The 24,581-nt window shown below is 40.8% G+C and overlaps 1 protein-coding gene across 17 annotated transcripts in view; it reads right to left on the bottom strand.

Moving 5' to 3' along the window:
- ZBTB20 (zinc finger and BTB domain containing 20) overlaps nucleotides 1-24,581 on the bottom strand; it is a 488,423-nt gene that overhangs the window by 215,679 nt on the left and 248,163 nt on the right. For 9 of the 17 annotated variants that reach the window (XM_054803872.1, XM_054803855.1, XM_054803864.1 and 6 more), the window contains one exon: nucleotides 19,830-19,893. The exons of the other annotated variants lie outside the window; for them this stretch is intronic. The gene's annotated coding sequence lies outside the window, so the exon portion shown is untranslated. The remainder of the gene's footprint in view (nucleotides 1-19,829; nucleotides 19,894-24,581) is intronic. 17 annotated transcript variants of the gene reach the window in all.

The raw sequence follows: 24,581 nt of genomic DNA, 5'->3' as shown, positions 1-24,581 counted from the left end.
AGATGTGCTAGCTTTACTTTTGTTGCGAGTTGGTTTCATTTACAGATTTTCATGTGTGAACAATGCTCTTACTTCAGAGTGGTATAAACACCCCACAAGAACATTTAAATGCAAACAAAAAACTATATTAACATGTAAGAAAATAAAACATATGTTTTTGTTAATATAAGACTTGCAAGGATTCAACAAAAATAAAACTTTAATTTTGGAGAAAACCGGTCTAACATTGTATGGTGGTTATTTTCACTTTCTCTAAAGGGAAGGTGACAAGTATTACTTCTGTAATGCTTAATTATGGGAGAGCACAAATCTGTTTGCTGTGAGGGAATGCATCATTAATAAATTCATTCAGCTATATTTGAGCCTTTTCAGATATCCAGAAATGCGCTGTTACTTCACTGAGGCTTAAAGCAGAGGTTTGCTTTTGATGGGAGAAGCTAGCTCTGGGGAAAGTTAGCATAATGAAGTTTCTGCCTGTCACAGTTCAGTTAAACTGTAAGTTGTTGAAGTCTACACGGCACGTCTGTAATAGGCGGACAGTAGCTAACACACTGCGGGGTCTATTGGAATCTATATAAATAAAGTATAACATCAAAACCCACAGTACGTATTTTTCCAACCTTCACTTAATACGGGGGAAAACCAAGACACATGATCAAAGTCACACAGTGAGTTGATAATAAAACCAAAATAAAATCCATAGCCTGCACCACTCACTCCTCACTAAACTACTTAGTTTCTTCCTGACGCTTCAATGCATTTTATATGAAGAACAAAAAAAAGCTATTTTTCACTTGTACTCTTAGTAGCTAACACAGCAAGGAAGATGGGGCTTTGACTTCCAGTAGGCCGTGTTGCTTAAAAAGACATTCCTTCTCTTTCCTCCGGTCCCTAGGTGCAGTGATCAGCAAAGCGGGTGTTCGCTTGCGGATCCAGAGCTCCCGCCGCACAAGCCAAAAGGAGTTCTACCTTTCATTTTGCTTTTTAACGGTCCATTGCTCAGACATCAGTCCCAGCAGACATACTGCCAACTACTAAACTTTTTAAGCAGGTGGGGGTTGAAACGGGAAGCAGGTCATGGAGTCAACAGCAGTGAGTCAGCTCTGTCTACTGTTCAGAAAGAAAACTGCAATAAGACTGAAAATAATAAATACAAATAAGAACACATACAGCCAAAAGGCCTCTCAGGAGCCAGTGAGGAGCCATGGAAGTGTGCTAAAGCCAACTCTGAAGAATGGTGGTGCAGCCCGATATTCAAAGCCAAACACCACACTGTTGTGCAGAAGAATCCCTTAGATGACAAACACTGGTGTTCTTCAGCATTAAATGAGATTGACTTCAAACTCAGCTGCAAATGCTACATGGTCCAAGTTAATCAGTTTTACAGCACAGAGACAACATGAAATCAGGCCAAGGACCACCTTCCACCACAGGAAGAATTAAAGAAACACATTGTTATTGGGCCTGAAAACGTGTTTTACCTAATAAATGTGTGAGCTTTCAGAGGTACCCTTTTGCTGGCTGACTGCAGTAGTGGGACTTGAATGTATACTTGTTTGTTCAATGCCAAACCTCTGATAACCTCTGGTCACCTCCGATTCTCTGATAAAACTTTCATTATTTCACCTTAACATCATCTTGTGTCAGTGTCAAATATGCCGGCGTGAGAGCCATAGTTTTCATAAAGAGCAGGAAAGTGTATCCAGGATGCTACAAAACATAGATCCCTAAGCCAGGATAAAATTTTTCAGTTACAGACTTTTCATGTTGTACCTATTCAGGGCCCAGGACATAACAGCAGAGAACTTTTTTCAACAGTATGTATGCTTCCGCAGTGAATAAATTGTAACAGTGACAGTATTTTTCGAGTAACACAATTTTTAAGTGTCACACACATGTAAGTCTGAAGATATCTGAAGATATCTGCCTTCCTCACTGGCCATTCCTAAGACCAGAATACTGAATTTAAAAGGTAGCTTGTCTAATACCGCAAAATCAGTCCTGAGAGTCATGCACAGCTATCGCTCTCCATGCCCATTTTGCCCACTTTAAGGCTACGTTAATGCCTGAAAAGCAAATTTAGTCCTGTATTTCTATGCCTAGGGGGTTTTCTCTTAAAATTTAAAAACAAATCCCTAGTTCATACATTTAAAAATACTGCTGAAGCCAAAGGAAAAAAAATAACTAACATCACATTAAGACTTGATATAACTTGAGAGTACATTTTTACTGTAATTACTGAGGACAAAATAATAGCAAACCAGCTGTACCTATTTACAAAGGAATTTAAGAAAGACTCTGGGGTCTGATATCCTTATCTCATGGATAGGCTGAGCACACAAGGAAGATGCTTACGGTATAGTACTCTTATATTGCTAAAACATTAGCCACAGCAACCACGAGCCAATGGCCTCATCCCTTGCCACATAAAGGCTAAAAAATTCAAGTTGACTATTATCCTAAAATAATCCTGTTAGCCAACTGCATGGTGATATTTATTATGTGTGTCCAGTTCAAAGGTGTTGTAAAACACAGGTAGAGAACTTGGTTTTTCAGAGCTGAGCATTAACAACAAAATGCTCAGTTTCGCAGTGCTGATGACACAGGAAACGAAATGAGTTTCTGTGTTCCAGTAGCTGAAAGCAAATACGATCGTACACCACATCTTTCTCTCCTTTGCCCATTATTTTTTGGGCCCACACGTGCATTAATTCTGGCCCTCAAACACGCGTGGTCTCATTTACTTTCTCCCTCACGCTTGCATTCCTCCAGCCCCTCTGTCCATAACCAGCCACCTACCCGTGGTTTTACCCGGCGTTCATGTTCCCCCTTCTCTCTTCAGCCGCCACGTGAGCCCCCGGCAGGGCTTTCTCCTCCCGGAGCCACGCTCCTGTCGGCTCGTGGAGAGCCCTGGTCAGGCAGAAGCTGCTGCAGGAATTCCCTGCTGACCGCGGGCCCCTCTAAGGTTCACGCAAAGGACTAAACCACAGAGTCTTCTGCTCTGTGTTTGACTGAGATCCTCATCAGACAATAACCACTAATTATAACTTTGCCTCGTCCCTTACATCTCCCTGAACCAGTTTCCTCTCTTCCCTACAAAGAGAGCTAGCAGCACTGAAGTACATCCTCCGGGTACGTAAGGAAGGCCGCCTTCATTAAATGCTATGAAGTGTTTTGATATCCTCAGATGCGTGGTGTTATTTAAGTGCTAATCACTCTAGTCTTCAGTATGTCCAAAATGATTTCACTTGTTACCAAAAAGCTCCGTTGTCACACATTACATTGCCATTGCACTGAAAAATAATTAACAGCCTACATTTTGGGGTCCATTATTTGAGCTATCTGACTGACTAGGGAATTATCCAGAATTCCCAAGTTTTCAACGGCGAAATTAGAAAACATTAAAAAGGTAGGCCAGGGAACAGCTCTATGAAACAACTCGTACAAAGAATGAAAAAAAAGACCATTCCTTCCAAGTACTAAGACAAAGCAGTAGGTAAAAGTCAAAGTAATCTGATGTAACAAGCAATCTATATGGTAATTTAAGGAGGTAATCTTTTAGATGGAGTCCCAAAGATTACCAAACTCAAGTGTTCAGTAAACCATTCTTACACAACTAGAAAGCTGAAAAGTTATGAAGCACGTAGTGCTCAAAACAGAAGGTGTAACATATGGCTACACCATTTTATATTTCAAACAACACATAAAACCTGATGTATACAAGAGAAGCAGTCTCTAGTACTTGGAGCACTAGCAAATGAGGAATTCACTGTCTCTCCTCTTGCTGGTTCAGAACCTCTTCACCTCTTTGCTTCTCTGGATGCAACCAACTCTATCAGCCTGAAGTCTAGCTAATACAAACACTATTATACATATAATTCAGGGAGTCATATCCTTGGCTGACCCCAAAAAGCCAGGTGGGACTGAAACTCTGCATCTGAACAGACCTCAGACTTCAGTGCCCACCAGAGGATGACCTGCATCACTTCCTTATCCTTCAGAGCTCCCAGATTCAGTTAGCTAACATTGGGCAAGTACTTTGATTACCAAAACCCCCCATCGACGCCCCAAAACCCCAAAATACTACATATCCAAACCGCACCACAACAAATCTGACACAAAAACCCCTAGGTAAAATACAAGTGGTAGAGAAAATGCAATAAATAAACAAACACCCCAGCTTTCAACAGATATATAAGTAAGCTGCAAATTTGCACAAGACCAAATCCTTAGCTGGAGATAGAGGAGCAAATGTCTTGTAAAGGCAGTACAGGTATGTTAAGAACCTGAACCCCAAGATCAAACAGTCTCTGAGAAGCAGCAGTCTGAGAAGGGGCATCTTTCAAAGCCTCTTTCCTTACTTTCCAAAACTGTTTTTTCCTACAGTCTCAAGGCTGTAGAAAGTCATCTTTCTTTTCTTTCCAGTTTCAGCTCCTGACTTCCAGCGCTGCTGGCCAGGCCGGCACCCAATGCGCTCAGCCTCTAGCCACTGTGGAATTTCTCACCCTGGCACCACATGCCCAGCTGTGCTCATGGAAGTGGAAAATCTGACAGCATTGTCTGAAAGACACCGCTTGGGATAATTGTTCCTCATAGTTCCTCTGCCAGTGAATATCACCATATTCCTCTCACAGGAAGGCTACCTTTCATACCTTTCGTATTCCTCTGCTCCCACCCACAGAATTCCTCTTTGCCTTTAAAGCAGCATTTAAATATGTTAGGATGTGAGGAAAGGTTTAAAAATCCTGTGCAGATTAAAGCTAAAACCTCCGTAACTGTACCTGCTTTAGTAAGTTCTTTGTGCAGCATAAACACGGGAAGAGAAGGAAAAGAAAACCAAAAAGGTACTTATATTTATGTAACACAGATGGATGTCCTTCATGCCTGTAAAATCACTATTACACTACAAACACTTTGGTGTAAATTTTAAAGGAAACATAGAAAGAACTGTGCAGCAGCTCACAGCCAGGAACGCATCTGATGCACAGGCAACAGATCTCAGTACGAGAAGTGTTTTCATCACAGATCCACACCTTCTACCTTTAGCTCAGTTAACACCATTCATCACATCGAACATTGGTTCTAACCTCCTTGGAAGGGTACTGTTCCTGGCATGCCTGAGCTGCTCTTGACCTCCAGTGCCTCCACACCCCAGGTTCCTGGGAAGCAGAGAGCGCTGCTTCCCCCGGGTCCTCCGGGAGAGTGGTGGCAAAGCATGGGAAACAGCCCAGGGCTTCTGTGTTTCAGGTGACAACTTCGCCATCCAGTTGTTCTCTCAAATGCATGCCGTGAGGCTTTTTTTTTTAGGGACACAGAACTGAATAAAAGATGCCAAGGAAAATCCTGCTCACTCCAGTGGGACAAGGACTGGCAGCACTTTCCAATGGTCTCTGCTGATTTTCTTCCCCTTCTCCCTGTCCCCTGCCCCAACCAGTGATGTTGTATCTGCTTACTTGCAAGTCATTGTCGTCTTTTTTTTTAGAATGCTAGCCAATACTTAAATATTAATTTCACCAGACATTGTCAAACCCAAAGTCATGACTGGAAAGACATTTTCTCTGCTGCTTCCTTCCATTTCTTTTGCTACAGGTAAAGGTTCCATTATTATTCTGAGGAGAATAAACAACGTTCCTACTTTACCCAGAGAACTTCAATGACAGTTTCTCTGAGCAATTTTCCACCCTCATATTTGTGCATTTGCTGTAATGGCAAGCCTTGTGCTCATCTCATCTTAACACTTTTAGGTGAAAGCTTATGTTAATAGAGCAAATTAAGCTACAGAATTTCACGTCACCTTGGCTGGTTCCAGGCCAGACCTGATCTCCCATCTGAAATGGAGATTAGTCAAAATCATAATCATTTAACTAAAGCCACTCAAGGTTTACACTGGTACCTCAAAGTAACTTTGGTGGGCCATAAAATGTAAATAAATAGCTGATGCCTAGGTGTGGGAAGCAATCCTGTTGGTAATACATTAAGTGATACTCCTTCTTTTGATGAAGTAGAACAATATCCATGGTCTCCCTCTCTTTCAGTAGTCCCAACAAGTCTCCCCTCCACTTGTTTCCACGCAGAAGTAGGTGTAACCTAGCTATTCATGTATCCGTATGTTTCTTCCAAAAATCAGTCATGATGTGAGGTGATTAAGAGATACCTTAAAGACTGTAATTGAGCACTTAATATGGAGGCGCACAAAATCTCTAGGCATTTTATAAAATTTAGGCCAAAACATATATAAAACTTGCATAAATAATGTATGTATTTAGTGCAATGGATGCCTTCACTATATATTCTGTATGTTATGAATTGAAATAAATGAAAAAACATGAAGGAGATACAAATACATGCACACACAGAGAGAAAATTATGTGGCCCTTTCTAGCATGTAAAGGAAATTATTAAAAGTTGGATAAACAACAACGGAGGATATGACAGGGGCAGCTGGAGAACCACACTGGGGGACAGAACTTCTAAGTGAATCCACACAAAAAAATGTCTCCCCTGACAATCCGTTGTTCTTCAAAGAGAATAATGATTTTAGAGATGAGTTTGCATTTGTCTTTGGATGTCACAATAAATGCTAAGAAAGCAGCTGAATGAGAGTTATTATTTCCTCTGAGCAACGAAGGATTTGGGTAGACTGTCAGAACACCAGCACCCGCAATCTGAGGGCAGATACAAAGCAACAGCAAGCTAGCAGGAAGCTCAGAATCTGTCCCGGGCCCTGGGAAAGGAAGATGAAAGAGGCCATGGGGCAAACTGGAGATCTAAGAAAGGTAGATCTAAGAACCGCAACTGCAACGCAGCTGTTAAATCATGAGGGAAGCAGGAGCATTGTTTGAGAAAGCGATCACAGGAGGCATAATGTTTTCCAAGACCAACAGAACATAAATGCATGCGAACTGGTGGAGAATGTGCTCCGCAGTGGTCTATGCCACTTAGTTGGAATAACTCAGCCAGTTTGGGGGTACAGGGGCTGCATCCAAGTCTCCACCCTATTCACACACTCACTGCCCTGAGCACAGCAGAAAGGATGAGTAACCCCTCAGAGCTCCAGAATATCAACAGCTACATTATGGGCCATCTAATCCTCCCTCTCTAAATGAGCATGCTGAGCAGAACATAAATCCAGCCCTACCTCTGAGTAACAAGATGCTTTTCCAACTGGCCTGATGGAGTACTTGGCCTGACGATGACTCTCGCAGTCAGATGTGCAATCTACCCTCTGGCTCCCTGTTGGTTTGGACTCATTGCCTATACTCTAATACCTAAGACTGCAAGAGATAAAAGAGAGATTCCTGTTTGACTGTATAAGACAGTATGTTACAGGCAATGGTAAGCCACGTCCTTGCACCTGCTGTTTGCAGAACCGGCCCTTTCCACTGCGCACTCTTCCCTGCAGTGCTCCTATATGCAAGGAGACAACTATAAATGACACTAAAAATAACCTTTAAAGCCACTATATAGCAGCTGGAAAACAAATCACAAACTGACCCAAGAAAGTAGGGCGTATCCTGTCCCACTTGGTTGGGCTGCTTTGGAGTGTGTTAAGCGTCACAAAGCTAAGGAACCTGCTTCATGATTTGCTAACTTCTATTGCGCATTTTAATATCTTTGTTTAATCAGAACTAAGGCTAAAATGGACTATGGATTGTGTCATGAAAGCATAAAAATATTTTTTTAAATCCACAGCCCTGCCCCCCGCCCCCATGCCATTCTATCAAAACATACACAGGAAAATGTTTATAAGTTATAATCTTCTCAGCTAGGCTTAGTTTCCTGTATATATTTCAAACGCAATGTCTCAAGACCACACATACAAAAATCTAAGAATGCAGGTGGCGTCCACACAGACCTGAGCTCCAGATTTTAGATGTGAACCATGTTATCTTTCTATATGTTGGCTCTGGTCTTTCAGTTCGCCCCGTTACAGCGGGAAGAAAATAGGAGATGAAGTTCAGACCGGAGCTGAACAAAGAGGAACCACACCGGCGTGCTGCTTTTTCTGTAGGTGAAGTTGCTCACAATTAAGGGGAACTCAGAATCACAGTTTAATTTGGCATTTTCAGAGCTGAGATTTTTTCATTTCAAAGACTGAGCTAAGTCTGCAAATTTCAAAGTATCTAGCACACTATAAAAAACAAGAAAATGGAGCAATCAGCAGAAGAGAGAGTCAAGTGCTTAAACTAGGACAAAGTAATAACTGACATGGAACTGGGACCTTCCCCCTGTTTTCACTCTCACAATCCTGTGGTAAACCATTTCACTTTGTCTTTGGTTTAATTTAGGAAAGAATTATTGAAAACTCTCATGCTCGGAATGAGTATATATTAATCTTTTGTTCTGAGTAATAAGGTGCAAAGAAATGTAGTCCTGGCAGGATACTAATTTCTGATGTTGTCAATTAAAAAACTTCTCCTGGTGTTTTGAATGGAAAAATCTCTCAGTAAGTGTTTTTATCGAAGCACCCAGTTCCAAGTCCTGGATTATTAGGTTAAGCTCCGTCAGCAGAGAGACCAATATAAATGCTTTTCATACCATCTGCCTCGATGTCTTGACAAAAAAATAAAGAGAAGAAGAAAATATGTAGGTCCAAACCCCTCTGATTTTAACCTGCTTCCCTTTAACATAAAGATGGGATATTCAGGTCCAAAAAATATAAAATGAGAAACACATGACTGGTTCTTTTTTCTCTTTTTATCTTTCCTCAAAACCTCACAGAACATTCAGAATCACCCAGTGTTCCCAGGATCTGATTTCTTTTTATATTTTAAAATCAGAAAAGCAGCTTTAAGTCAGTCTAGGCATTGGCAAATTATTTTCTCTGCTCCCTTTTGCTGTTCTGAAAAGAGCTTGTTACAGTGCATGCATTTTTACCTAATGTTTATTAGGAGGCTCTATATAATTACCAAGGTTTTGATTTTCCTGTTTAAAAACAAATTAGGGTGGTGTGCAAGGCCTCGCAATATTAGGAGGCAACTCCAACAGCTAATGATGGAGGACAGTGGCTCAGTGAAGGTGTTAGCGATCCATCTGGCCAATTAAAGAGTAACTTCAGCAGAGCCTGATACTATTTCTCAATTATGCTGGCTGTGACATCGAGAGTTGAGATGCAGTGAGACTTGGTGTGAAACAATGAAGTGAATCCACACAACAGAAAAATCAGGGAAAAGCTGCTGTAACCCCCCCGGCAGAGAGGAAAACGCTACCAGCCAGAGATGTACCTTGACTTACCAACCAGAAAGGGGGGGCGGGGGGGGGAGATTTTAAAGAAAACAAAACCGCTCAGACATGAATCAAAGACTGATAAAAGTCTGTTTTCCTACAGATTTGCGATCAGAGCCTGCGAGAGCTACACAATACGAGTACACTTATCGTAGGTCTCCTCTCCCACAACAAAGATAAAATTCTCAGTGAGCAAAAGACAGCATGTGCTGTGGCTCTTCTGGAGCAAAGCCTGTGCTGGCCGGCCAGCTGTCCTCTGCCGAACATGCTTAGCTGATAAGTTCTGCTTGTCTTTCCCTCAGCAGGGGCACTAATTTGAGTTTTCTCCTCTCCTTAGATACCCATTTTGTAAAAAATGAATTATCTTTTCAGTTCTTTCCGACTTGGCTGACAGCTATCGGCACGCTCAACGTATGGGTCTGACAGACAATCCCATAAATTTAGATAACTTGGCAGAAGTACTCCAGAAATCCGGGGTGTTCAAAATCTAGAAGTGGATCCAAACTTTAGCTTAAGCCATGCCTAAAGTAGACTGAGACCAAGACCTTGTTCTGTTTCCTGCCTTCCCATTCGGACCTCTGTGAGGTCTGACCATGCGCTCTTTTCTCTTGTGGCCATGACTGCAGATGCAGACCAGCCAGATCTGCCTTGGAACAACTTGGACATGGACATCCCATAGGACTTCCTAATGCTTTTCATATCATAGACTATTTTAAAAGGGATTTGTTGTTTTTTTTTTCCTTGTCTTGCATCTTCAAAAGTATCTAACTTGAACTCAGAAGTCAATAGTAGCATTTTTTCCTGTCCTTTCCCACCTGAGAGACTTCTGTCTCCACCTCCAGGAGGTTAGCACGTCCCTTCCCACAGCCAGTCTCCTGTGCTGGCTTCTACTCCTTTCTCTCATCTTCCACCCGTGACGGAGAAGGAGTTAAAACATTGTACTGCTTTCTGGCCAGTACCTTCTCAAGTACGTCACCCCTCCCCACGCATGCATGAGTTGCACTGCCCTCCCTCTGGATGGTTCCACATATCTGTCCTCTGAAGTTACGGAGATGGGAATGATTTTCCTCAACATGAAATGCTGCATAAAGAGTGTGGGTGGGAAATATGCGGTGTAATGGAACTGAAACCCCATAAGGGAAATTAATGCAGGCAGCTGCTGATACACTATTTACTTGGATAAATCATCCATTTTCCTCCTGGGCAAGATGACTTGAGGTATCACCTACCCCGGATGGCAAGTGCAAATATAAATAATAAATAAAACTATCTGAGGAAGAATTCTCACTGTAATGGGTTTTGTAGAGAACTAAGTTTCAGTTAAACTTAATCCTTGCTGTCTTCTGTGTCTCCAGCAGCAGAAACATCTGGTCGGTTTTAGATTCCCCTTGGATTCCCAACTTCAAAGGGAGTTATAAAGAATAACAAATACATGTACTGGCACTGAAAAAAAAAATTAGAGCAGCAGGAGAGAATGGTAAAATTGTCCTTATTTGACTGCTAGTGACAGGCGCCACAGGCAGAACTGTGAGAAAAAATCTTAATGGCTCAGGCAAACAAGCTTTTTTTTTTTTTTTTAATGACTGGCTCTCTCTACTAATGACGCAGAAAATCTATGGGATCTGCCCCATAATGGCAAGAAGCACATGTGCCAAGGAATACGCACGCAAGGCTATGCAGAAAACAGATTTCAAATCAGATATGTACTAAATAATAGACAGGAAACCAGGAACTAAGTTTCATTCCCAGCCCTTTCACTGAGAGTGCCCTGTGTATAACGTTGGTTAAATTACAGAGGTCCAAATTTTGGCTCTTTAAAGTCTGTAGGACATTGTAAAGTATGGTCAAAAACAATGACTGTCATAGACGCTTTTCAAATCCTACTTCAAAACCTCCAGGAACAAGGGTAGGTAAGCAAACACAGTAACAGATGTCTGCAGCTCTCCGTCTTTCCTCCACTCTCTGGTGGCTGGAAAGTGAATGCCATGGTCCCTTTATGAATGCAGCATGGCCAGCAACAACTTCTGACATGTTTCTGCCCTTGTGTGCAGCGAACAGAAGCATCTAGCTTCACGGTGATCTGCTGAATCTGTGCACTCATGAAATGATCACACCCCGTTCCCTACTTCACCCATGTGGCATCAAGACCTCCTTTATCCTTTTTTGGTTCCTCATGTTTTACCATTTCAGTCACAGGGTTAATAAAATAAATGTAACGTGAAGGATGTGTGAGGAGACATGAACCTGTGTGAAGCCTCCTCTCTGCTAAACATTAACTCTTGTTGCATGAACATTAACTCTTGTTGTATGAACACTAAACTTGTTACCCTCTTTCATCAAAACTAGACTCCTAAATGCCTGGCATCATGTAATGCATGTTCACGAGGTGGATGCCAGAGAGGAAAATTACAGAATAGGCTTTTGAAAAGAGTATTAAAACCCCAGCTATACCTCTTTCACCTCCATTTAGAGAGAGTACATAGAATATAAGTTTTGAAGGTAGTCATCAAATAAATTCCAGTGATTCTTCAATCAAAGAGACTGATCAACTTGTGGATATTTGACGGGACACGAAAAGCTATAATTGCAAATAACTCATCCAGCTCTGTTGCTGGAGTTGCAACCATGACTTTTTACATGACCTTATCTTGCCTTATTATGTCATGAGGTAAGCAGCTTCCCATTGTTTCATCTTTGAAGATATTTCAGGATCTCTTAAACGCCACACATAACAGCATGATCATATCAAGCTTTTCCCATAAACACAGAAATCTTATATCAGAACTTTCAATCATAAAAATCCTAAGTTCTTGTACAATGTAATGATCAAAGGACTTCTGCAACAGGCTCCTTACTGAAGGACTCCGTTCTCAAATTGATTTCTCACTGAACATTAGAAAACTGTAAGTGAAGATCCTTTACGAGCTGCTACAGAAGTAGGAACTGAAGAATATACTGTGAAATTTGCCATCCCGGAGACAGAAATAAGCAATTTCTGAAGCTCACAGTGCAGCACTATTAAACAGTTGAATCTGAAAAGGGGATCCATAATTAACCTGAACGCACTGCAGAAACAGGATGAGCCAATTCTATGTCTGGTGTACTGCTGTGGTTTTGTGGGAGCCATGGCAGGATAAACTCATCCCCTCTTGCCCAGGAACCACCTCTGGAAGCAATGCTATGTGCAGTGGGATCTCTAGTGACATCAGACTCGCCAGGCCTGTGAAAGATAATATTTTTGGAAGTGCTACAATCCACAATGTACTGATGCAAAACTTCTAGTAAAGTCTCTTTGACTTCCTGAGCTGAAGACCTTTGACTCTTGAAAGGGGGCTTGCCTTCTTAATAAGGCTCTATTATCCATGTTGCCAATATCTTCCTATTAGGAACCCCTTTGGATTAATGCTTACAATCTCAATTTTCCAGCAAAATGGCCCATTTATGTCTAGAGACAGTAAAGAAAGATAAAAAAAAGCAGATCAGGAAATCTCAGGGTTCCCAATACTCATATTCCAAGAGGAGATTTCTTCAAGTAACACTTAAGGTAACACCAGAAATTTTCTGATTTCTGTATTTGCAGTCAGAGCAGCCGTACTGCCAGTGTTGATTCTGGGTTGAGGGTAGCACAGGCTGCAATAGCTCGAACGACAGTCACGGGTTCTGACTGCATCCAGCAGTTTGAGTGGAGAATTTCCAATATGGATTTGATCCCCAGCCTGCTAAAGCCAAGGAGAGAATTTAGATCAGGCTCAATACGCGTTCCAAGGAAACATCTTTTTTTCTACGAGAAACGCTATATACAGCAAAACACAGTTCATTCGAAAACCACACAGTCGCACCTCCTGTCTACACCCCTGAATCTTCACTCCTATACCCTGCAGTAATGGCCTTGACTTTCAGAAGACAGACTGGCAAGTGAGTGTCAGGGAGAGGCGAAGGCTTAGTGAGATGTGTCGGCATTTGACTATTACACATAGTGAGGGAAATAAAGGGTACTGAATGAGAAGGGGAGGCAGAAAAGATTTCTCTTTACGTTTGCTACAAGTTTTTAGTGATACAAATCTTTCCAGTTAAATCGCATCTCTGAGTTTGATGTACTATTTATTAAAGGCAGCAGCACAACAAAAGGGACATAAGCTATCAATCCTGGGACACCAGCTAACAAACACTTCAGCTACATCCCAGGATTTCTCCAACTACCTTTATAAATGTTTCTTTACATCCTGTTCGTAGCACGTCACATTCTCCTGTGACTAGAGCTGGCAGACCAGAGCCTGCATGGTCTAATAGTTTCTTGAGTACCTTTCCTGTCCTCTTACATGTCTGTAGGCATTCAGGCACAATGCAGCAATTGAATATAATCATTATAAAGACAGTTCAACTCCTGGCCAACCCTCAGCATGCATATATACATTTGCAAAGCATTAATGGCATGGTAAGCTAAAAACAACCATCCCAATAATATTAGCCAGCTAGGCAAGATCTACAGATGCTTTCTGTTTGCTTGGGATATTTTACTGCTTATATTATTATCTTTTTGATCTGTGCTGCTCCACTAGCATGCAGGAAATATTGTGAGCGTGTCCATAACATAAACTATGTTATTTATTTATTTATTTATAGAGCTCTGAAGTGGGAAAGCCTTACTTTTTTTACATTTTTTAAGGCCTAAACACATCAATATTCCAGCTCTTCATGTTCAAGACCAGTGCAAAATATATTCTTCAGATTAAATCAGCCTTCTTAAGACTAAATTCAATTTATACTGATATAGCAGGTTACATGCTTAGTCACATAAAAAAATTCTGATGAATACAGGAGACAGCTGTTGAACAAAGCATATCTTCCTGCCTGTCTTGTCACAGGCCTGTAACTGAGAAATACTGAACCAACTACACTATTGTCCAAATACATATTTATTTAAAAGCAGCTTTTCTGTATCACAAAATACCCCTTTCCAGCTTTGAAAAAAAGAAACAAAAGGTTAGGTGGTCTAATACATGGAAATGGTTTTTAATTCGTATTACTTTGTCATCTTATGTTTACCACTGACCGGAGTGAGAACTCCAAAGTTTGCAGAGCCGCAATTTCCCCCGAATGGGTGATCAGATGTTGACTGCTCTATCCCTAACTTAGGAAAGTTGCAGTGCTGATATTCTTAAAGAATATGCTGTTGTTGTATCTAGCCAAATTTAAGGAAGCCAGATCCGAATAACCAAGGTATCACGTGAGCAGGTTAGTATCTCGGTCCTTGTTCAAAAACATAAGGATCATCACGCTGTTGAGACAAGGTCAGGTGCTTTACATTTTTCAGCAACAGAGCAATCCTTAATTATGTTCTTTGCTTTTAATCTTCGCCCTTGTCCTACTTGTCCAAAATACCCCCCTTAAATTCATGTTTTTCTTTTGTAGGGTGCTCCCACTGAGACAGATTCAGGCCCATCCTGAAGAATTTAAACTTATCCAAAACCATAGTCTAAAGTAATATGCCTCCAAGGCATATACTATATCGTGGCCCTGGACAAGACTGCTGCCAGAAGAACTTTACTATTTATGTATACGGATCCTACATGAGAACGGAGAGGAAAAAACATCCAATACAGTAGGAGGAAAAAGAGAGAATCCTTTGGGTGTTATACTGGACAAGGAAAGACTCAAAGCAATAACCAGAAAGCGTCCTACTAAGGGAAGGTCCCTTTTAAGTCAAACCTAAGAAGCAACAAATGAAAGTGAATACACTAATATTAACTGTATAGGCTTTACACTCACACCATCATTGCATTCAACTCTTTGCTCACTTTGTAAGCAATTGCACCAGAATTTGAAAGGTTTGGTCCAGGACCAGCCCACAGAGAAGGAAGCCAGGAGAGCTGAAATGGTATCAAAGGCTTCCCAATTTGCTGAGCAGAAACACAGAATATATTTCCAGGGGAGACCTACATATAGTTGCAGAGACAGATTCTGATTAACTGTTACAGAGATAGACAAGTCCCATTATAACATCAATACAAGAAGACCTCAGCATAGTCTGGGGCTCTTCACACATTTAATTTTTTTAAAATTTTTAATTTAATAGAATATGACAGATTTAATAGATTTTTTTTTTTAAACAGATCTAGTAGAATTCTGATGAAGTACTCCCCTAAGCGCCACCTAGAAGAGCCCAAACCCAACCCAACGTTCCTGCTTTACAGGGTAGCTACAGACTTTGAAATTTGCTTTTCTTTCACAGTTGAATTCAACACTGCATTGCACAGTTGCCCATGAAACAAAAATAAAAAATCATTTCAATCAATTGAATGTTTTGTTTTGACAAAATAATTTTGTTTTGATTGTTACTTTCAGTTTTGATTTAAATTTTATATTAGAACATAGAATACATTTTTGAAAGAAAACTTTGAAACAAAAGCATTTCTGTTCCACAAATGCCACAAAGCTTTATCTGGAAATATGAATAATGAAAATAAATAAAAGTCCTGGAAGTATTTTTTTTAAATGAGCCACTATTTCTACAAGAAGAGAATACCACTCGGTATTTTTTTTTAGTGCTTCTAGTCCTGACCTTCAGTACCTTTTAGGGAGCCCTAGAAGCTTGTAATACCTGTGCAATGCTACCAATATATCACTGGCAATCTAATTATTATTAATAATCTAGCTGGTATGTTGTTCTTGTCCAAGAACCGGTGGAGCTTACCGACATATGAAAGGTTTTTTCAGACAGTCATTTATGTAACAACTAACACACGTCTTGTTGGGTCAAGCACCCTTAATTACTATTGCCATTTGGGGAAGTACCACAACCAGTTCCGAGCAGGGTGAAGCAGCAGACTGAAAGTCACAGAGAGTCCTATAGAAGAATCTGGAGCGAGGAGAAGTGAGGGGAACGCTAGTTGTTTCTGCTCTGTCCCTGTACCTTTAAACTTCACTGGTAGAGAAATGTAAGAGCAGTTGAGATTAATAAGATGTTTAACATCTAAGAATTCCTTTTCCTTTAACCATTTGCTCCAAACGCTAAAAAGGCGTTGGATCATGGCTCGTCCATTTCCAAATGAATAAAATGCAAAACACCATGAAGCCATGTGAAGCTTGGCTGAAGCTGTGAGACAAATCCTGGCCTAAAATGGGAAGAATTCAAGGATTTCACCTAAATCAGGTAGCAGCAAGAGTGTCAACGTATGAAAGTATTCACTTAGGAAGACCAGAAGGAGAGCTGAAGTACAGCTAGGCCTTTAACCATGACAGCACATGGTTCCCAGCAACTGGCATCCCCTGGCTATTTCAAGCCTTCAGATGCTTATGAGGAGTGGTTCTTTCCCATGCCATTTGGTGAAGGGTTTTTTGTAATACGGACAGAATCTCAGTAAGAACCAAGTGATTTTTGTTTCTTAGAAAGTGAATTTCTGAACACAGTGCTCGGAGTAGAAGTCTAAGGATTCAAACAACTGGACTGCTTTGTCTCCACAAAAGCACTTTCTAACTGGAACTTGAACCTACCTACTACAACGCTGGATGCCATGCTTCGCAAGGCAGAGACAAGGAAAGTCTTAGGGAGAACTGTTGGGATTACTTCACCTGGGGGTTTTTTAAAGTATGAGATTTGGGGAGAAGTATTTGGGAAGAGATATGGTGGCTAAATTAAAAGGAGTTTAGATTGAATATCTTTGAAATAGGTTATTACCATATGAGAGAAATAAAAAGGCTTGTTCAAAAGCCTGAAGTACAATTCCCTCTAACAGAGCTGTTCCTGCTGCACGCCAAGCAGACTGTTGAATTTGTGCTCTGCATACTGGGCCCATGTGCTGACACCTTCCACAACCTGAAAGGACTTGAACGCTCTCTCCTTCATCTTGCGTGTGCCCTCAGCTACGGCTGTCTGTAACCCCTTCCCAGCAGTAAGATCTCAGAGCCTAACTGCCCAAGAAAGATGACTGACTCCCTCACCCTCCACAAACTAAAAATATAGCTTTAGAGATCAGAAAACCAGAAAATACCCAAATGCACTTCCATGCCTCAGCATCTTCAGCACTAGCAACGAATGATCCTGGCTTAGGTCCACATGAGGACAAAAGCTTCCCTTTCCTAAACACAATGCCTCTTCCAAATGAGGGGCTCACAATCCTCTACTACCAGCTTCCCTCTCCCTTAGCTGGTCTGAGTTATTAAAACAAACAAACAAACAAACAAACAAAATTTTCTTCTGCTAAGCATCCTTCCCTCTCCTCTCTCAACTTTCCTTGTGTTTCCTCTCATGCCTTCCAGGGTTTGTTGTTTTTAAGCCCCTGGACTAATACCTGGTTTCTTTGTTCTTTTTTCTGTTTGCTTAAAACTCCAGCCACCAAATGCAGATTTGGAGAAAACTGGCTTTCTCTAGTTGCCCCATTGTTCTTCTCAGGCAAGATCTATTTCAGATGTTTCTATTTCAAATATTTAATGACAGACCTATTCATACAAAGATATGCCAACACCACTCCCCTGTCTCTTTGGCATGATGCAGAGCACAGAAAAAGATTGTCACAAGATACAAGGATTCAGTGAGTCAATAAAATCAACTTCCAACTTATAAACAGTACGTAGCAGATTCCATACATTGCCACACTTCCCAGAAGCAACAGCCTGACAAAGACCAGTTTCAAGGGAGACCCCATGGGACAGACACATCCAGTTAGCACTACGCCACAGCGGACCCTGGCTGGTTTCACTTCCAACAGGACCTGACGAGAAGCCAAAGACTGTATTGAGCTCTTGGAGAGAGAGTTAACTTACTTTTGGGGTCTTGTCTTCACTGCAATGTTGTTTGGAAGTACAATGCTAATGTTGCCCCCAGCATGACTCCCACCCACAACAGAAGCCTCTTGCTCAAACTAAGTGCTATTTTAACTTGACTCTTTGGCCTAAAAAAAGATTGTAAGTGTCAGCCCATGTGTTGTAGTTACTAGTGTCAGCAACACAGTGGGAACTCAGCAGTTCTCTGGTTCTGGGTTTAAAGCATTGATCTAAGGCCCTGTCTCGCAACTGGGATCTAGACTAAAACCACACAATCCTTATAGCCCATTATCTACATTAAGCTCATGCGGATAGCAGATGACAGTCTGACGTTACCAATCTACTTCTCCTCTCCTCAGTCTCTGCAGTACATTGCTGACAAATGAATACTTCAAATTTGCAGCAGAAACTGCATGTGTACAAACAAGTTTAGCACAGAGAACCCTTATCAACTGTAACACTGTTCCAATAAAACTGATTAAATGCATGTAAAACTAGGCTAGTTTTAAGCATTTTTACCCACTATCTCTGCCTACCCAGGGTGCCACTGGGAACGAGGGGGGCTTTTGCAAGTACCTTAGAGTCACTGTCTGTGAAGCACAGCGCAATAGCCAACTCTCACATGAACACAGCGTGATCGAATTTTGGCTCTGGTGAACTGCAGACCTTATATATATGGACAAAAGTATTTTAAGGCATATTGTGGCGTGTGAGAGCAATCTAAGGTGTCCATATAGAGAGTGTCTGTGTGGCAAATCCAGCCTCTTGCATCTTGACTGTTACCTACCTAAACCTTCTCTTCACTCTAATAGGCTGGCATGAGTTGAGCAAATCTGAGTACAGGCAACTGATACAAACCACCACAAAAGTGGCCATATTGTCATCTGAACATCTCATGCTCTAGTTTATTTACAGTCTTCAGGGCTGTAATCCCAGCTGGTAGTTTTAATTAGTAGTGAATATACTTTCACAACAAATTGGACCTTCTCCTTCTTGGGCATCAGAGATCCCTTCCACAGATGACTGTGGAATATGAAGAGACAAATTTGGGGGACGTCGGGCAGGCAGTTTTCTCATATCACATATCTGCAAAACTACCATCACTCTCTGGCTCACAAGAGGACTTGGCAGCAAGTCAGACTATTTTGACTATCCAGAGGACTCTTCCCCCAGTGCCAGAGTAGTAAGATACAGGCATCATGGAAGCTTGTAATGAAGCATAAACTAATGCTGTTTAGAAGTCAATACAAAATTGCGGGCTACAAGTCCAGCTGCAGGGGCTGTCTTCTGCTTATGGGCTTTAAGCCAAAGCACAGGATAACACGGCAAGCATCATCAGAGTACGTACATATCTACTCTTTTGCTGTTATCGTACAAGGGTAGTTTTGCCCATTCTGTAGCCATTAGTAAATGCCTTACTATAAAATTGCAAGTGCAGCAGGGTTTTGACAGTCTTTTTCCTCTAGCTGCTCTGGGATTTTTCCTTTCTTGGCTGTAACCAGTTGCAACCAGTTGTGAATAAGTCGTTATCCCTCTGTGCAACTCACAACAACTAAAAGAAACCAGTGTCATTATGCAAGTTTCCAAAAAAAAAAAAAAAAAAAAAAAGTTTTGTTTTATGGTTAATTATCCATGGTCTATTTACAAAATAAATCAACCCATTGTGCACCACCAGGATTTGTGGCCTCATTTGAACTTTGCTTTTCATTAATCACTTTAAAAATAAAAGCTCACTAGATTATTTTTTTTCCTTTTTGGTTTATTACTTGCATCTGGGTATAAATTGTAAAAATGGCGAGAGAACAAAGTATGGATTATTCACCCTCAGTTTCACGACTTACATGATCTCAGTCTTGTCTTTCTCCACGTGCCTAAACAGATGCACAGTCCAAAAATTCCAACATTCTGTAAGAAATGCAATCACAAGAAGATTGAAATATTTTTTAAACTCAAACTTTGACTTATTAAAAAAAAATAAAAATTGTAAAACGCAAAGCTTCCCTAAGAAACAAAAAAGGTGGGCAAACATTTACAAACATATTTAAGCTGCTATAAGAGGCCATTAAAATTACTCACGTATATACCTAAGTAATACACAAATGTTTGTGAGCTCTGACTGCAAGGCTGCTTTGTTTAGACAAAACCTACTTGCAGGCAGGCTGGAGAAGGCAGAAAATGGCTATCTGATATCTTTATAGTGCTTACAATTTATACAAGAAACCAGAAATATTTTTTTTCTGAAAATGTTTTAATTATGTAAGATGTTTAGATCTTGTCCTCGTGTGATGACAGAGAACTACCGAATTTCTGAAAACTAGCCAATGGAGAGGCAGGCGAAGGACATTTTTAGCTGCTCTGTTAAAAAACTAACTGTATTAACACTTATTTCACTCTGACAGGGAATAAAATATATATTTGCATAAAACTAAAATTCTCCTCAGCTTCAACTAAGAAAGCTTGAACAATGTATTTTTTTCCACTATGGACTCTAAAAAAATAAGAAAGGTTGATAAACAACCACAATAAAAGCATATATAACACCAGGATATCAAAATGCTGGCATGACAACCCCCCCCCCCCTTTTTTTTTCTTCATTTACCAGTCACCCTTAAGCATACTTTGCCTTTACTATGAGGAACAGAAAGTCACAGAGCTCCACGTAACCACTGGTGAAATGCTACGGAAAAAGCTGTGCTGTCAGTAGGTCAAAAAATGTGGTTCTGCTGCACTCAAGACTACAACTTTTTACTTCAAAGCTCCTGAGCTGGATGCAAGTATAAAGACGACCGAACACAGCCAACAGGTATCTTTTAGAAAGCCGAGATGAAGAGCTGAAGCTAAGACATTAGATCATTAATACTACATATTATTACTAATAGGAGCTCAGGAAGGTAATTTTTGCTTGCTGGTTGGTGCAAAATAGAATCGTAGAGATTAGAAAAGTTAAAGAAACCCACTGCCTCCTCCTCCACTTTGCAGATGGCTGAGCTGCTTTAACTTTCATTTCCAAAAGTAAATTAGCTCCTACTTAAATGAAAGTAAAAATTTAAAGCTGCCTCCACCTGACTGCAAAGCACAGCAGCGGGCTGGGAGAGGAATGGATAGGCCTTCAAAGAAAATAAAAGCCTTTTTGAGCGACTCCTAATATGAACGCCTGCCCTTGCAGCAGCGAGCTGTGGCCCTACAGCCGCTTTCCATTATAAATGCTAAATTGGGAAATGTTTAACATTCTTTGTTTAATCTTTGCAGTATAAAGGAAAAACAGCTGATTCTCAGAAACACGACAGCCCGAACGACCATTATGGATCCGCACCTCCCTTCCTCACAGCAGAATGCACCATTTCCAGCCTCAGCGGCGACTGACACTTTTTAATCAGAAATGTATATTTAGATGGATCCCAGAAGACGAGATTGAAACTTTCTCTTTTTTTTTCTTTTTTTTTTTTTTGCAGTCGTGTAAGGGGCTAAGGCAACCAGGATATTTAATAAAAACTGTAAGCAGAAAAATAGTTTAAGAACCATATGTCGTGAAAACTATGGGCAAAGATGGTTTCAGATGTTTTCTGCACTGTTCTCTGTTAATATCTTTCCACAGTCTCTCCACGAAGAGCATTATTATTTGTTTTGATTTAAAGCATTATCAACTGAGCCCGTTTTTCTCTTGTTCGCAGCACAGTCCATCTATTCTACTGCAAGCAGTCACAAATAAATCAGCAAAAACTCGGAAGCGAACAATCCTCTCCGCTGCTTACACTGGCGAGCTTTCTTTCTATCTTGTCTCTGCAAGAGCTTCCCTAAAGGGATGTTTCATCATGCGTCCTAAAAGCCAAATAAGTCGGAGGTTTCTTCAGTTGAAATTATGAAATAATACCCCAAATTGAGTCCCCACAGAAACTGAACTGTTTACAGTTAGTTTTCTTACAAGATCTTACCCTGAAGCACACTTTCCAGATTACCAAGTCTAGTTCCCCGCTCTCTTTTACTACAGGTGTGAAGGTCACGTCCTAAGGAGTTGTTTTTAAGCCTTGGCATCAACAAGGCAAAGAGAGATCAACCATCCCTCCCGCCCTAGCCACCAGCATTCAGTAGTCGGCAGCGACGAGACCGGACGTCCAGGAAACAAACCCACGAGCAAAACGAGGATGTGCTCCTTCCCCAAACCGGGCGTGACAGACTGCGTGGTGCATCCTCTCCCGGGGCTCGCGCTGGTGGAGGCACTCCATCCAAACAGAGCCACAACGGGAAAACATTAACCACTGTGCAGAAGAGCGAGCAAGGAACGTCCAGGTGTCCACCCTGCTCCAAGCACTGCGCCCATCCCGACAACTCCTCTACACCACTGCACTTCAGCGATCCTTCCCTGTGGGTTTCATGGCCCACCCACATATGTCGGATTTAACAGCAAAGTCTAGAACATACAGATTCTTGGATGGGAGAAATGAACCCTCGGCTTCGTTGGCTGTCAATGTGTAAGATAATAATTTTGAAAAGGAGGAGCGTGGCGACATTCCATGCGGCTAGGGCTGATACTTTTGTTACAACTACTCTAAATATATTGCTTCTTGCTTTGTTTCTTACAGGCTTCTGTAAGTCAAAAAGACCCGTGAAACTACTGAAGGCACTAGCAATGAATTACTGATAGTGAAGGTCACAAAATTGTCACAAACTTCAACCAAAGCGTCAGAGTTGCAAAAAACACTGTTCTGAGGAAGGGAGGGAGGAAATCTTGCAGAATAATTACTAGATAAAAAAAGACTACTGTAGCTAATTCAGCACATTGCTGGATACAGCAAAATCATATTAGCTAGCTATTTTTCCAATATACCCAACCCCAAGCATGTGTCAAGAAAGAAAAACAATGAAATTTAAAAATAAAAATTGATGTAGAGGTCTTTTCATTTTTGCTGTTGTTTTTAAAACTTTGGGGATCATACTTAATTTTTTTTCAAAAATAAAAACCTCGAATTTAAGAAAACTAAGGCACAGATCTTCATAGTGGCAGGACTCAAACAGCTTATGGTTAAAAATAAAACACCAGAGCCTTTTCTAAGTTGTGAAATGAAATCTTATTCATTAAAACTGAATATTAACATCTCATTTCAGAAACTGTTCAGACCATCACTTTTGCCTATTTTGCCTATGAATTTAGGAAGACAGAAGTTTCACAGGTTGCACGTCTAGCATCTGGTCAAGTCAAATCACCCTCCCCTCCATAAATTAAAATTAGGTTTCCATTCTGCAGAAAACACAAAATTCCATCATTCTGGTTGCTGTTCATCTGTGTATATATAAGCAGACTTTTAGCAGCAGGCATTTCCAAGGTTGTTTAATTTGTAAGTACTCAGAAAATAATTAAATGTGTGTTTGACCATTAAGGAAGGTTAGTGCCTTGCTACAACTCCAGGTAAGCATACAAAGCAAAGCTGGAGACTGAAGACTCGGGTAGTTAGAGGTAACCTAGTGACACGCAAAGAAACTTCTCCATAACTGAAAAGCACGCAAATGCCTTTAAGAGGGAAATTTGCTTGTCTACTGTTAGAAGTTATCAGGTTTTGTACACCTATTCCACATAAGTCTTCCATTGTAATTAGTGCAGACAAAAAACTTACAGACTAAAACTCTGAGAAGACAGGCAGAAAGTAATTTTCATTCAAAGACATATGACCACTCTTTTGATTAAGTTAAACGCTGGAATCATTATTTATCATGTTCTCTGTAAAGCTACACAGTCTACATCTTCCAAGCATTTTATAAAGTGTTGACAGCTATTAGGGACACCAGGATAAGGGATTTTAAGGAGATTACTCTCCTCCACTGCATGCAACCATGTCACAAACTGCTATAGATACGTTGATTCAGCCCCATCTTACAACTACATAGGTTTCTCAGCCCTATAATTCCCATAGGATAGTCTTCCAGAATTTAATCCGCTGATGACGAGGGTCATCTTCCAGCTAACATTTATATATGGTTGGTGACCACAATTTGGTCTCTGTGGCAACACCGGCCTGAAGTTTCAATGATTTCTTTTAACCTGTCCAAATTATTTCAACACCTTCTCCCTGTGCATTTAAATCCACTTTATAAACATTAATAAAATAGATTTAGAATATTTCTGTAGGGCACAATAAACCAAGTGTCTACTACTATAATCCCTAAGAGATTGTGTACCAAGACAGAAATGGAGGCAGAAGAAGTTTTTGTTGCCCAGAGCCAAAGCACGGGCTGGTTTCAGAATCAGGCAGGGAGTCCAGGTGTTCCGATATGCTTTTGAGTATATATGTACTCCTCGGCAATTTGGAGAGATACACTTATAGAGCTTATAACATAGATCTTAAAATATTCCACTTCCTGTTTTCACAAAACCCTATTTCATTTAAAGCTCCTCTCAGGGATCACTGTTGAAAGATGTCAGCTTTAACTATTTTTTTTCTACTATGCCTGAAGTAGGCATAATTCACACTCAGGCTCATTTTATGACTCCTTTCCAATGCCAGAAAACCACTGTAAAATAACTAAGAATTGAGCCCTATAACTTTATAATTGACCTAATAGACTCCTGACATAATATCAACAGAATTAGCAGCATTACA

The sequence above is a fragment of the Grus americana genome, chromosome 1, assembly GCF_028858705.1.
Source record: "Grus americana isolate bGruAme1 chromosome 1, bGruAme1.mat, whole genome shotgun sequence".
Lineage (NCBI taxonomy): Eukaryota > Metazoa > Chordata > Aves > Gruiformes > Gruidae > Grus > Grus americana.
Note: the sequence above shows the minus strand (reverse complement) of the source record. Positions and strands in the feature narration are given on the sequence as shown.